This window comes from Salvia splendens, chromosome 2, assembly GCF_004379255.2.
Source record: "Salvia splendens isolate huo1 chromosome 2, SspV2, whole genome shotgun sequence".
Classification (NCBI taxonomy): domain Eukaryota; kingdom Viridiplantae; phylum Streptophyta; class Magnoliopsida; order Lamiales; family Lamiaceae; genus Salvia; species Salvia splendens.
The window spans coordinates 32,478,865-32,494,371 of NC_056033.1; the positions used below are offsets into that span (position 1 = coordinate 32,478,865).

The 15,507-nt window shown below is 40.5% G+C and overlaps 2 long non-coding RNA genes across 2 annotated transcripts; both read right to left on the minus strand.

Moving 5' to 3' along the window:
• Positions 1-7,271: 7,271 nt before the first annotated feature.
• LOC121792259 lies at positions 7,272-8,001 on the minus strand. Its single transcript, XR_006048857.1, has 2 exons — positions 7,939-8,001; positions 7,272-7,393 (listed from the first exon to the last, which is right to left on the minus strand). It is a non-coding gene; the product is annotated as an uncharacterized LOC121792259 (long non-coding RNA).
• A 5,466-nt stretch (positions 8,002-13,467) lies between these two features.
• On the minus strand, positions 13,468-14,154 carry LOC121792261. The gene is made up of 2 exons (XR_006048859.1): positions 14,102-14,154; positions 13,468-13,589 (listed from the first exon to the last, which is right to left on the minus strand). It is a non-coding gene; the product is annotated as an uncharacterized LOC121792261 (long non-coding RNA).
• Positions 14,155-15,507: the final 1,353 nt, after the last annotated feature.

Sequence of the window (15,507 nt, forward strand, 5' to 3'; positions counted from 1 at the left end):
TATTCGTAATTTCAAAGTCGGTCAGCCATAGAAATAGCTGATGGGCCCAGCTCTGTCTGATCTCTCTCTCTACATACAAATTGATTGTACGTACACATTGGCTGTATGCTGCTTGTAATCAGAATGTGTAGAGCTTTGTGTCAACCGTAGTTTTTCTAGCTCAATTCTATTATATTATTAGTATTACCAACACCCAAGAATTAATAAAAGATACGCATTTCACTGTAACATAGTGAAAAAGAATTGAATACTATAGCAAGCTAGATCGAATTCATATGTAAAATATTTGAATTATAGTGTCTTACTATTGGTGCACTTTTTTTTTCGAATTGTTTCACATTTCAGCTGTCATATTTATGCTCCGTGTATGTATAAAGGGAGCGGCATGTGAATCGTTTGTTATTTTCAGGGTCACCAAAACTATCTCATATTGGACAACAATTTTTTTCTCCTTTGACTCATAAACCTCGGATTAATAGCCACATTACACACATAGATAAGTATAAATACATGGAACAAAATTTTGGAAAAGGTGGGCCTAAAATAGAGTGAGAAAGGTCAAACGTGGAATGGTTTTAACTAGTGAAAAAGGCTGTAACATGTAAAAGTGAAAAAGCTTTGTTGCTCGTGTGTTCGGGAATAAAATCATTACAACATAATTAAAGGTTTGAATTTTAAATCGGATAGATTGCAGATACAAGGGAATAGATAAGAATAAAATATAGAGAAAATAATTTACAAATGCAGCAGCGATGTCAGAAAGAGAGTTCGCAATTCCCGATGAGCCGGTGACCCCCTCCCCTGTATCTCTCCTTCTGTCTCGGTGAGACTGACCCCATGGGACCCACAATCTCTCTCAAATTTTAATTATAATTCACTAAATATAGTTATTGAATATTTAAGATTAAAATTTTTGAAAGTTGAGTAAGAGCATGAATAACCCCGTCCCCAGTTCCGGCCCAAAGTCCCCTCAACGTCATCATTCCTCTACTGTTGCGGCCCGGCTCCAAAAGCCTCTAACCCTGCAGACCGCAACTCGGGCCGCAACTAATAAATGACACTATTCACAACTTCAACATATTTAACTCGTAAACGCAATTCGTTGAACAATTAAAACCGGAAAAATGCATTGTTCATTAGAAATTAACATTACATTACTAGACGAAGCAAATTTAAAATACAAGAAACCCGGGCCACGACTACTACTTCTTCATTTGGGCGCGAAGGCAGGCGATCATCTCACGGTGCAACTCGAGCTCCTCGTCCGACATCTTCGATGTATCCCTCGATGTCAACTCCGTCAGCTGGCTCATCCGCTATGTAATATTCATCTCCGCCAAAGTGTCGGACATCTTATCCAGAGACGGATTGGTCGGCGCCATAGCGGAGTTGCTCGCAGTTGCCTTCCCCTTTGCTTTCCTCTTGGCCGCCTTTGTTCCCATCGGACGGCTCTGAATGCTAGGAGAGGAGACGAAGACGTCGTCGTCCGTCACGTTGAGGTCGATTGCCGGACCTCCTTCGCTCGAAGAGTAGTTTCCGGAGGCGGAAACTTTGGTTCTCTTCGCCGCCCCAGTTGCCGCCGGCTCGGCACCGCTGGTGAACTTCGGGCTCTTCTCGACAAGCTTCCAAACCTCGTAGTACTTGAAGGCCTTTTTTCCGTCAGTGAAGAACGCATACTTCGCCTTCTCGACGAGGTCCACCTCGCTGTGCCTGCTCGGCCACATCCGAACTACGTTGGCCCACTTTCCGTTCCACTTGCTCATATCCGCCTGGATCCGGCCGCAATGCTTGCCCACCTTCACGTAGCTACGCTCGATCGACCCTGTAGGACGGCCAGCGTTATACTTCTGAGCAATCCGCTCCCAGAAAGCCTTGCCAGTCTGCTGGTTGCCGATGATAGGATCCTCGGTCACGTCGATGTAGTTCCTCGCAAGCCACATTGTCACATGCGGAGTGTACTTCTTCGGCCCATCCTCCTCGCCGACCTTCTCATTGCCCCGCTCTTGAGCGGGATCCATCTCACTGAATTCGAACTCTTCCGTGTTGACCGGCGAGGTTATGTCGACGTTGCTACAGACTCCCGGACTCATCGTCGACTGCAATGGTTGCGACCCCGGTATATACCAATTGTTCGAGTTAACGAACTCCTCCATCTCACGTTCATCGCTGTTGAACCAATCCATTGATGCCGATTCAAAGTGTATAATAGAGATTGAAATGGAATGCACGTAAGATTGATGCACAAATGGAATGCTCGTATTTATAGACACAAAATAAAAAATAAAAAATAAAAAATATATATATTGGCATTGCGGCCCGGCCCGAGACCCGTTTAACGCTGGGCCGGGACTCGCCGGTGCGGCACGGCGCGCGATTAACGCCGTCCCAGGCCGGGCCGCGGGACGGGCTCTAGGCCGGGAATGCGGCCCCGGGACCGGCTTGAGCCGCGGCTTGCCTCCGTCTAACGCGCGGGACAGGCCAGGACTCGCGAATTGCGGCCCGGCCAGCCGCGTTATTTATGCTCTAAGAGCCTCTGCGAGGGATCTAAACGACATATATACATATGTTAAAATTAAGCAATATGATGTTTTACATGATAGGGTGAACCTGTGAAACAAGGAATGTTTTGTTAAGTATTGAAGATAAAAAAAGTTTCAAGTATTGAGCCTTAAACAAAGTGAAGCAGTTTGTAAATGTATCTTTCAAGTTCAATTTCTATCTTATTGTTATTAGTATTAGAGCTTGTTATATTGCTTATATACTTGCTTTTTCTTGCAAGTTCTATCTGAAAAATTATATGTTGAACTTCCAAGTTTGACATGGCTCTTAGAGTGTCCACTATAGTATATGCGCCGGCCGCCCCAACAAAGGCGAAAGTGGAGTGGTCTATAGTGGGCGGGACGTCCGCCCCGAAGCGGACAAAAAAAAGGGGGCGGAAGGCTTTCCTCCGAGAAATGTGCGAGGACGCGCCGGCCTATAGTGGGGGCGGTTTGCGGCGGGGCGGGGCGGACGATTTTTTATTTTTTATTTTTTTTTAAATTCAATTTAATTTACCTATAAATACACTCCATTTCACTCATTATTTTTACACCATTCCAATTCTTCACTCATACTTTCTCTCACTAAAACTTGTGGATTCCATTGATATTTAAAATGGACGATTTGTGAAACGAGGCGTGGAATTCTCTGATTCAAGAAGTTTTATGCCGATTTGATTGAAGAAGTTAAGGCACGTAGGGGAGGTGGCGGCGCAGTGTGAACACCATCGTGATGTTCTATAGATTAATATTTCGTTGTATAATTTTTACAGTACTTTAATACGACGAAAATGTAGTGTTTAATTTTAATTTCTTCATTTATAACCGTTTTTTCCTAATTACGTATAGTCTGATAATTTTAATTATAATTGAATTAAAATAAACAAAAAAAATTGGGGCTATTGGAAGTGTCCGCCTATAGTGGCGGAAACATTTTTTTGGGCGCGGACAAAAAAACTGAGGCTGTGGAAAAAAAGGGGGCGGGGCTATTGGAGTTATCCGCCTTATAGTGGACACTCTTAGATGTATAAATAATTTATGTATTTTTTCGTTTATATATGCAGTGGGTTTTTTAGCAATGCTCTATTTGACTTAAGAGAAGATGAATTCTTAAGAGAACTTCAGATTCTGAGAGCATCCACAATAGGAAGGACTTTCCCACAGACTAGCACTAGGACTTCTCAAAAATACTTTTTGCCACGTCACTAGGACTTCACATCCCACTGCCACATCACTAGGACTTCCCACTACACAATAGTGGACTAGCTAGGACAAGCACTAGGACTTCCCAACAAACAAATTCACATTTTATATACGGAATTAAAATTTCGACACGAATACGGAGAAAATGCGAACATTTTATAAATAAAAAAATACATAATTAAAAAAATTACATAGTGAAATAAAAAAAATACATAGTTCAAAGAGGAAAAAAAAACATCCCAAAGCTTCGACACACGCCCCCCACCCCTCTCCCTTCTCGACGTCCCCTAGGCAAGTCACGGCGGCATCGGAGTCCCCAAATGCTCCCCCACCGCCGATGGGTGGGAGCCCCATATCACGCCTCATCAAGTCGATGACCCCCTGCAACATCTCCTTATGTATGGGGTCATCGGTCGCTCTCCCCTCCTTTATGGTTTCTATCATGTTTGTATGATGTTGGATATTCGCTATACGGGAGAACTCGGGGGTCAGCTGGACTGCTGTAGGGGCTGCCGATTGGACCTCCTCCGACCCGCTGCTGGTGCCTCCCCTAGACATTGGCATTGCAGTCTTTTGCCCAATTGTGCGACGGCGGCGGTTAAATGAGGGAGGGTCAGGATATCATCGGCATCGTCGGGGAGGTCGGTGGAACCGGCATTGCTGCTGTAGTCTCCACTGATGTTGATATTCTACCGCTTCGGCCAGCTAGCAACAACACCCGCCCGAAACTTTGCCGACTTTATCAGCACCACATAGGAGTCCCAGTGGTTAAACGTGTCGTGTTTGCCACACTCGGGGAACTCTTGCATCGCCATCCTCTTCACATCCTCCATGGTCTGGCCGTAAACATGCGACCGTTGTTCTCGTATAGGCCAGCAAATCGGGAGACGTTGTCTTCAGTCGGTCCCATGTCCTCCGGCACTCTTCAGCCGTGTGAAACCTTGCACCCGCCGGTTTAAACGCGCAGTAGGCTTGAGAGATGTGGTTCCACATGTTGTCGATTCTCTGGTTGCTCGTGCGAATGGGATCATCGCTGACATTAATCCAAGCTTTTGATAAAGCCACACACTCCTCCTCACTGTAGACGGTCCGCCGTCTCTCCTCCTCATCGTCACCCGCCTCCTCCGCCCCAGCCCTCGCCTGCGAGGACTCACCCGCCACCCCCTTTCCCTTGCCGCGACCCCTGCCCCTGTCCTTCTTCTTCGAACCACCCAAACGTCCTGCAGCAAGTGAACTCTGAGTGAGAGGCACCCTAGCCGGAGATAGACCCAACTCCTCTAGTGAGAAAGTCTCAGCAGCAGTGTACTGAGACTCCAGTGGAGTACAGGTCTAGGAAGCCCCCATCAAAAAATCAATAGTAGGGCGATAAACATTGTCCCCGGGCGACCCCTGCTGCATCATCCCGCTCATCTAGGTTATCATTTGGGGCATCATCCCCGGCATCATCTGGGGCATCATCCCACTCATCTGGGTCGTGTCGACACTCATGCTCGCCATTTGGGGCATCATCCCTACCATGTGGGGCTAAGATTACATGTTGTAGCACTGTCGCATCATCTGGGGCATCATCCCCAGCATGTGGGACATCACGCCCGTTCCACTTCCAACTGGGAACGTGGTAGTTTGCGTTTCACTAGTGACTGGGGAGTCGCTGTCGTGGTGCTCCATTTATCTTGAATAGAAATGACAGTAGAGAGAGAAATTGGTTAAATACAAGTGGTGCAAATGAAAATGAACCGAAATGAGCCGTATATATAGTTTTTTTTAAATAAAAAAAACCTCTCGTCCGTCGGGAGCCCACAATAGCAGACGAGCCGACGGACACCGCGACGGACGAGCGCATTATACGACGGACGACCGCTCGTCCGTCTGGCTCCTCCGTGAGCGGGACGCTAGTCGCAATAGTGGATGAGCGCGACGGACGAGCGACTCGTTGGTCGCTCGTCCGCCGGCTCGTCCACTATTGTGGATGCTCTAAAACGGTTAGGTGGAATTTATGTTAAAATCGAAGAATACCTTAGGAAATAACAATATTAAATAGTGCACATACTCTATATCTTGGTTAATTATTTGTTACTCCATGTTTCATCCATGTCTCATTGTGATTGATTTATTGTAAGTACAAAATTTAAGAAAATAATACTATTAAGTTAAGTGAGGAAAAAAACATCCTCCACCAGAAGCTAAAATAAGTAAGAGAAATAAAGAAAAAATAAAATAGAAAAAAGCAAATATGTTTTCTTTTAGCTAAAAAAAATTGATCACTTATATTGGAACAATAAAAAAAGGAATATCAATCAATTACCGTATATATACATATATACATAGGGGTGCATTATAATGATAACTCCAATTTGTGTGATGACCCTATAACTAAATCTCCACCACACATTTAAAAATATGTGGTCTGGATTTAATCTAACAAAACTATCATTTTATCAAATAAAACTATCATATTTCGGATATATTAAGAGCAAAATTGTCATTTCGTTATTGGGCGGGTAAGAAGAAAACGTGAATTAAACACTGCATTCAATTTCTCCCACACTCAAACCCTCCGAATCGCATTTCAAACCCTTGCTTCTTCAGTTTCGAAGGAAAAATCATCCAAATTCTGGAATATGTCGAAGGAAAACGCTCAAGCATCATCTAAGGAAGGCTGGATGAAGTTTATTACTTATTTCACTTTTATTTTTGCTCGATTTTATCATTTTGCCAGAGATTCTCATTTTTTTTAGATTCTATAGTTTTTTAGTGTAGATTTAGAGCTACATATGACAGCATGATGAATTTACTTTGAATTTACTTCATATTTGGTTTTGTATCATCAATTCATACCTTATTCCATGATGAATTATTGTTTTAAATTATAAAATGATAGTTTCAGTGGATAAAATGATAGTTTCAAATGATAAAATGATACCAGGGATAGAAATCAGTTGCTTCTACTAATGTATTGAATTCCATACCAATCATTGGCTTCAAAGCATCATCACAAACAGGAATGTACATACGTACAAATCAGTAAAACTATCATTTTATCAACTCAGAGTATCATTCTATCCGGCAAAACTATCATTTTATCAACTCGGAGTATCATTCTATCCGGCAAAACTATCATTTTATCAACTCAGAGTATCATTTTATCCAGCAAAACTATCATTGTATGCAGTAAACCTAACATATATAAGCCAAAAGTATCATGTTAACACATAATCGGCAATGCATAATATAATTACATAATATCATGAACTGATTTGTTTCCCTGTTTACGAAAGTCAAAACCAACTGAACGAGCATAATGTTTATAGAAATCAGCTGCTTCTACTAATGTATTGAATTTCATACCAATCATTGTGTAACAACCCGAACTTTCGTACCTTATTTTTATTATTAGCCTAAAGATAAATAATAAGTGATCGTTGTAGTATTCGAAATCTGCCATTTTCATGTATGATAATTTATCTTGGAATTATAAATAATCGTCGCTTCGTTCTCGAACGAATATTTCAAGTAAAAAAAAAACCCTAATAACACCAAATAAAAATTTTAATGTCCGATACATCCAACAAAAGTCCAACAAAATTTAATTTATACATCGTATGGAAGCGGGTACTTCAACATGGACGGCCACAAACTTGAACCGATTATACCTACATCAAATTAAATGATTAAGTAAGCAAATACTCAAATAATTAATAAAATAATAATAATAATAATAATAATAATAATAATAATAATAATAATAATAATAATAATAATAATAATAATTTAATCAAACTTGGTCACCAAGTTTGTAAATCAAGTATTTAATGATTCTTTGATATTTTCCACATCCTTCCCTCTCTCCCATGAATCTCTCTCCCACTCCCTAAATATCTCCCACCCTTCCCTCAATATTTTTTTTAAAAAAAATAAAAATAAATAATCTTTCTCTCTATCTCTGCAATCAAGATTCAAGAAGAGAAGGCTTTTCCTCTCAACCTTAATTCAAGAGACCGAGAACCCAACCCGACGGGGGGAAACTACCGTTCATTCGCTAAGAATTTGCTCAAAATCCATTCAAGGTATATGATCCCTTGTTTCCTCAATTTCAGTCACATTCTTTGCATATCATGTAACCAACGCAACATACGACAACGTTAACTAAATCAAACTAGTAACTCGGGCAACTCAATTAAAAGAAACGAACTTTAACTTCACCAAAACAAGTAAGAACTTATCGGCAAGTCAGAAATCGAGAATTTCGGGGTGGTGCGGGCTGTTCGGTTAGTTGCGGTGATATTCGAGGCTGCACGACCACCGGCGAGCAGCGTCTTCCTGGCGAGGTGACTGCGCGGCAACGACGGACGGCGACAGCAGCGGCGTCGAGGCTTCCTGTGGCGACAGCAGCGGCGTCGCGGCTTCCGGTGGCGACAGCAGCGTCTTCCGGCGGCGACGGAGCAGCGGCTGCAGTGGCTGGACGATGACGACGAACCGGCGGCGGCGTGAGCAAAGCCGTGAGTCAGAGAGGGGGGAGAAGAGAGGAGAGAGAGAGAAGAGGGAGGAGACGTCGGCGGACGGTGGTGCTGAGGATGGCGACGGCGGGAGGCGGCGGTGAGGCTGGAGAAGGGATGCTGCTGTTGCTCTTTGATTTGTGAAATGAGGGAGGAAGATGGTGACTTAGTAGTATGTAGGTTTTAGTTGATTTGGGCTTAAGTTTTGGGCTAGTCTCTTTTTTTTACTTGGGCTGATGAATTAAATGGTTTTGGGCCATGAATATAATTAGAATAAGCTATGCAAAATAAATCCGAGCCCAATCCCCCTCAAATTAATTTGGGGCTGCAATACATAGTGAGTGTGAGGCCCATTTTCGGATTTAATTAATTTCTGGGCTTAATAAATTAATTGGATGATCTATTTAAGTTGGGCTCCACTTAAATTGTTTTGGGGCTTTAGAATATTAATTTGAGAGATAAGGTGGAGAATTTGGGTTTTGTAAATAAATCATTGGGTTGATAATTGAATTAATTGTGGGGACTTGTTTAATTAATTTTAGAATATTTCCAAGGCCGAAATAAATATAAATTCTCGGTGGGAAATTATTACGATAAGTTAATCATGGGATTGAATAAATTTTTAGGAGTTATTTAATTAATTATCGGAATAATTCGATTTACAAATAATTTACCCCAAGTTTCGAAATAAATGTAATTGCAAGGGGAAATACTTACGATAATTCAATTATGCGCTGAAATAAATTTTGGGATTTTTGTTCGATATTATGATGGAAAAATACGAGGAGCTAACGGAGAAATTATGGGCGTAAGCGGCCGACCGGCATCGCCCCGCGACGCCTCGGGCAGCCGCTTAGGAAATGGAAAGAAAGAGGGAGACGACGTTCTCAAGTCACAGAAATAATTAAGTTTAATAAAGAAGTGCTATTAATTAAATTTCCTAATTTAATTAATATGCAAGTTTCTAAAATTTTCTAACGTTGAACAAATGATAAAAGAAATAAAGTAGGGGCATGCATTCCTATAAGTATGTGAATTTCTTGAGTCTTAATAGTACGTTGTGTTGTTTCAAAAGGTTATCTCCGCAAGTAAGGTCGGAGTAAGAAATTCAAGTTAAAGGAACTAAACGATCAAGGTGAGCTTTCTTATACTAAAATACAAATCGTATTTTATGAAAACACGAACACATGTTCGTGATTTTAATGATGTTGTCTTTCCACAAATGTTTTGTTATGATGCCTATCTGTTGGCTACGGCCAAGTGAATTATGAATGATGAAATATGTGAATCGATTCGATTTTTAGTCCGGGTAGGGTGGTGTCCCTACTTGGAACCTCTGGCCGTGAACGGCAGAGAAGGTGACCGTGGAAGGTGGCCACCTTCCAGGCACAAGGATACCTCTGACGTGTTGGGCAGGGAAGGTGACCGTATGAGAACACCATCTCAGCGGCACAATGTGATCAGATATGGCTAAAGTACAGGAAAAGGGGTTGCAACCCAATGTGATATTTTAGTAAGCTCGGGCCTTTTCAATAACACCCCCGAGTGTTACTGTGATGATGGCTTGACAATATTTTCAATTGTATATGTGTAATTTTCGGCAATGTGTTCACTGAGTACTTTTTGTACTCAGCCCTGCATATATTTCTAAATGTGCAGGTTGAGCAGCGAAGTGGTGGAGGAAGTGCTATTAAGATAATTCAGTCAGATTTTGACTCTCGGAGGTTCATGTCTTCACACATGGAACCGCGTTCATTTGCTTCCGTTGTGCATCTTAAAAGACTCAAGTCTATTTTGTTCAAAACTCTGATTTTATTTCGAGTTATTCCCGTTTGTTTCGAGCTATGGTCGAATTGTGTTTTCCCATTTCTTCCCCGCTTCTTTAATCCCCCCTAGTCGCGATCAACCGTGTTTTCTATCCTTAGAAAATGCGGTCGTGACAGAGTGGTATCAGAGCATTCTTTCTCGCTCTGAACCGAGAGTCTTTTTTGAAAATCTTTGGTCTAGCCTTGTTCCACTAGACTGTCTAATCGATGAAAATGCTCTTAGCACTCCCACCAATCGCGCTCAATGATGAAAAAGGTAACTTGTTCTTTGTTAAAAGAAAGTCAAGATGTTTGAAAGTTTGAAATGGAGAACTAACTCATGCAGTTAATTTGAGTGAAAAGATGAAAATACGAGTTTAAAGAAAGAGTTGATGTTTCTTGATTTGGTAGCGTGCTTAAAGAAAGAGTTAGTATGTCTTTTCTTGGCTAAAGACTGTGAATGTATGAATAAAAGAAGTAACCTTCCTTAATGGAAAAAGGTATTAAAATATGAAAGTATAAAGTATATGAGTCTGGTACCAATTGTTGAAAGGATGTCTCTTTTTGAGTTTGTGAAATGATAACTCTTTTTGAGTTAGGCATCGAATCATGTTGCTAGTATGAGGAAATCGAAAGTTCCAAGAACTTAGAATACTTAGTTATGCGTTCCTTTTAGAACACAATATGAACTCAAACTTAGAAGTACAGTATGAACATTTCTCGTTTTCCCGAGCGACGAAAGGAAAAGGGCGCGATAAGAAAGAAACTTCGAGAAAAGCAATCCAACATAGAACAAAACGATGTTTGTAGAAAGATGATAGAGGTTGGATGCCATTTTCTACGTTCCAATGACACGAATAATCTGGGCCAGCCATTATCTTTCTGGACAATCCAATCACTCCAAAGGATCATACATTTGATCCAACTAAGCGATGTACAAATACAGAGCAAGAGAATATGATTACAATGTAAACAAAGAACCTAGCTCTACAATATAAGTAAACAGAAACGACGTGTTACGAGGATGAGCGTTATGACGAACCAGGAGTACCAAAGAGTCATAATCCCCACATATGGTCATCTGACGTGATTGTAAAGTGAAAATAGCTTGTGACCAAAGTTTCTCATAACTCAGTTACCATTCTCTATGAAAAATTAAACAAGGGAGTATCACCATTGTAGTTAACCAAGAAGATTTATCAGCAACGCTCACTTGGATTTCCATGAATTTCATTTTCTCGAATCCCCCTGATCAAAATACTTTTGTTGAATTAAGATCTTAAATGACTTCCTTTGCAAGGTAATGTGTCATTATTTTCTCTCTTCTATGTCAAGGTTGTGAATCACTTTCAGTTTTGAGCTTACTCCCTCATGTTTTCTGATAACCTCCAGTGACTACGGTCCTTCTTTACTCGTTTCGTATAAAAGCAATACTTTGACTCTCTGAATTCTTGCCACCAAACTCCTATACTAGGAGCTGCTTTATTTATAGCCTTTAAAATGAACATGTTTCCCTAAACTATTGTCTCTCCAATGATGATATATTCTTCAAAGATCATTAGTAGACATTTAGTGTTTTCAAATGTGCTTGTTGACAAGCTCTTTAATTTATAAAGAACCGTCTCCTCTTTTTAATTCCACTATAATTATTCCATCATGCTTTGAGCTCTTTAGCAACTCCAATTCTAAAGTAATTTGCTCTCTTCCCGAACCAGTTTGCTCTGGTTGTCTTCTTTACTAGTTAATTTTCGTGATTTGGTTATAAACTTTCTGAATTCATTAACGTGATATAGTATCACGATGTTGTTGACCCAAAAGGGTAGTTCCTTGTTATTCTTCTTTCTCTCAAATCCACTTGAGCCCAATCATTTTCCGTCTTACTATATTGGGGCAGCCATTTGGTGAGACCTCAAACCATTTAATTTGACCCTTTGTGTTTTCAAACATATTGACAAGCTCTTTGTTTTACATGAGTACTCTCATCTTCTGAATTCAAATATGACTGTTGTCTCTTGATTTAAGCTTTTCTGCAAGCTCCATGTTAAAGCTGGCACATTGCTTCTCCCTTGGCTAGTTTCCTCTTGTTGCCCTCTTTATTAGTTAGTTTCCTTGAACTGCTTATAAACTCTAAAAATTTCATTGATATGATCTTCTATCACAGTGTTGTTGAGCAAATTGCAATTGTTTGTTTTTCATATTATTTTCAAATCCATTTATAACCAACCATCTCAGGTCTTCCTGTTAGCATCTGGGATACTCGAAACCTTTTTATTTGACTGTTCATTTTGATTATATTATTGGCAACCTATTGTTGACATCTACATTCTCTTCATCATACCCTCACTTTTGCAATTTATTCCATCTGGCAAACTCTTCCCACAATAAAATTTCCAAGCTCTATGGGTATGGCTCAAGCCCTTTGAAGTTGTATCTTTTCTTTTATGTGAGTAAGCATAACGAGCCCAATTGAGCCTAGTCTTTGCACTTCATGAAAACCTTTGTTGCAAGCTATTGGTGAGAGTTTGTGGTGAACCAAACACTCACGTAATTGAAATAATTAAAATTGTTTTGTTTTCATGGTTACCTTGGAGCCTATACAAAGCAAGAACGATTTGAATAATTCTCTTGGGATCCCAAATTCAGTCCCAATCAAAGTTAAAACGGTTAGATCAACTCTATATTTCCTCGCGTGAGACCCTCATGGGAGGCAAGACACTGACCCCTGCAAAAAAAAAAAAAAAATAAATAAATAAATAAATATCCTACGCCGGCGAATGTCGAATCGAATTAAAATTTAACATCGGAGAGAAGGTCTTTTTGAAAGTAACCTCTTCCAAAGGAATAACCAGATTCAGACTCAAGGGTAAGCTAAAACCACGATTAATTGGATCTTATGAAAATTCTGGAGGAAATGAGCCCAGTAGCATATCGCTTGCCATTACCACCCAACTTTGGAAATGTACACAACGTAACCCACGTCTCCCAACTTTGAAGGTATGTGTTCGACCCAAAATATGTGATTCGCCACGAGGAAATCGCCCTAGAGCCTAACCTGAGTTACGAAGAAAAGCCGGTAGAAATACTAGACCGAAAGGTGCAGCACTTCGGAACAAGTCGATTACTACACTGAAGGTTTTGTGGAAAAACCACGGACAAGAAGAGGTAACATGGGAGCTAGAGGAGAAATATCCCGAGCCTTTTGTCTAAGTACTTCCTAAATTTCGGGACGAAATTTCTTTAAGGGGGGTAGAATGTAACAACCCGAACTTTCGTACCTTATTTTTATTATTAGCCTAAAGATAAATAATAAGTGATCGTTGTAGTATTCGAAATCTGTCATTTTCATGTATGATAATTTATCTTGGAATTATAAATAATCGTCGCTTCGTTCTCGAACGAATATTTCAAGTAAAAAAAAAACCCTAATAACACCAAATAAAAATTTTAATGTCCGATACATCCAACAAAAGTCCAACAAAATTTAATTTATACATCGTATGGAAGCGGGTACTTCAACATGGACGGCCACAAACTTGAACCGATTATACCTACATCAAATTAAATGATTAAGTAAGCAAATACTCAAATAATTAATAAAATAATAATAATAATAATAATAATAATAATAATAATAATAATTTAATCAAACTTGGTCACCAAGTTTGTAAATCAAGTATTTAATGATTCTTTGATATTTTCCACATCCTTCCCTCTCTCCCATGAATCTCTCTCCCACTCCCTAAATATCTCCCACCCTTCCCTCAATATTTTAAAAAAAAAAAATAAAAATAAATAATCTTTCTCTCTATCTCTGCAATCAAGATTCAAGAAGAGAAGGCTTTTCCTCTCAACCTTAATTCAAGAGACCGAGAACCCAACCCGACGGGGGGAAACTACCGTTCATTCGCTAAGAATTTGCTCAAAATCCGTTCAAGGTATATGATCCCTTGTTTCCTCAATTTCAGTCACATTCTTTGCATATCATGTAACCAACGCAACATACGACAACGTTAACTAAATCAAACTAGTAACTCGGGCAACTCAATTAAAAGAAACGAACTTTAACTTCACCAAAACAAGTAAGAACTTATCGGCAAGTCAGAAATCGAGAATTTCAGGGTGGTGCGGGGCTGTTCGGTTAGTTGCGGTGATATTCGGGGCTGCACGACCACCGGCGAGCAGCGTCTTCCTGGCAAGGTGACTGCGCGGCAACGACGGACGGCGACAGCAGCGGCGTCGCGGCTTCCTGTGGCGACAGCAGCGGCGTCGCGGCTTCCGGTGGCGACAGCAGCGTCTTCCGGCGGCGACGGAGCAGCGGCTGCAGTGGCTGGACGATGACGACGAACCGGCGGCGGCGTGAGCAAAGCCGTGAGTCAGAGAGGGGGGAGAAGAGAGGAGAGAGAGAGAAGAGGGAGGAGACGTCGGCGGACGGTGGTGCTGAGGATGGCGACGGCGGGAGGCGGCGGTGAGGCTGGAGAAGGGATGCTGCTGTTGCTCTTTGATTTGTGAAATGAGGGAGGAAGATGGTGACTTAGTAGTATGTAGGTTTTAGTTGATTTGGGCTTAAGTTTTGGGCTAGTCTCTTTTTTTACTTGGGCTGATGAATTAAATGGTTTTGGGCCATGAATATAATTAGAATAAGCTATGCAAAATAAATCCGAGCCCAATCCCCCTCAAATTAATTTGGGGCTGCAATACATAGTGAGTGTGAGGCCCATTTTCGGATTTAATTAATTTCTGGGCTTAATAAATTAATTGGATGATCTATTTAAGTTGGGCTCCACTTAAATTGTTTTGGGGCTTTAGAATATTAATTTGAGAGATAAGGTGGAGAATTTGGGTTTTGTAAATAAATCATTGGGTTGATAATTGAATTAATTGTGGGGACTTGTTTAATTAATTTTAGAATATTTCCAAGGCCGAAATAAATATAAATTCTCGGTGGGAAATTATTACGATAAGTTAATCATGGGATTGAATAAATTTTTAGGAGTTATTTAATTAATTATCGGAATAATTCGATTTACAAATAATTTACCCCAAGTTTCGAAATAAATGTAATTGCAAGGGGAAATACTTACGATAATTCAATTATGCGCTGAAATAAATTTTGGGATTTTTGTTCGATATTATGATGGAAAAATACGAGGAGCTAACGGAGAAATTATGGGCGTAAGCGGCCGACCGGCATCGCCCCGCGACGCCTCGGGCAGCCGCTTAGGAAATGGAAAGAAAGAGGGAGACGACGTTCTCAAGTCACAGAAATAATTAAGTTTAATAAAGAAGTGCTATTAATTAAATTTCCTAATTTAATTAATATGCAAGTTTCTAAAATTTTCTAACGTTGAACAAATGATAAAAGAAATAAAGTAGGGGCATGCATTCCTATAAGTATGTGAATTTCTTGAGTCTTAATAGTACGTTGTGTTGTTTCAAAAGGTTATCTCCGCAAGTAAGGTCGGAGTA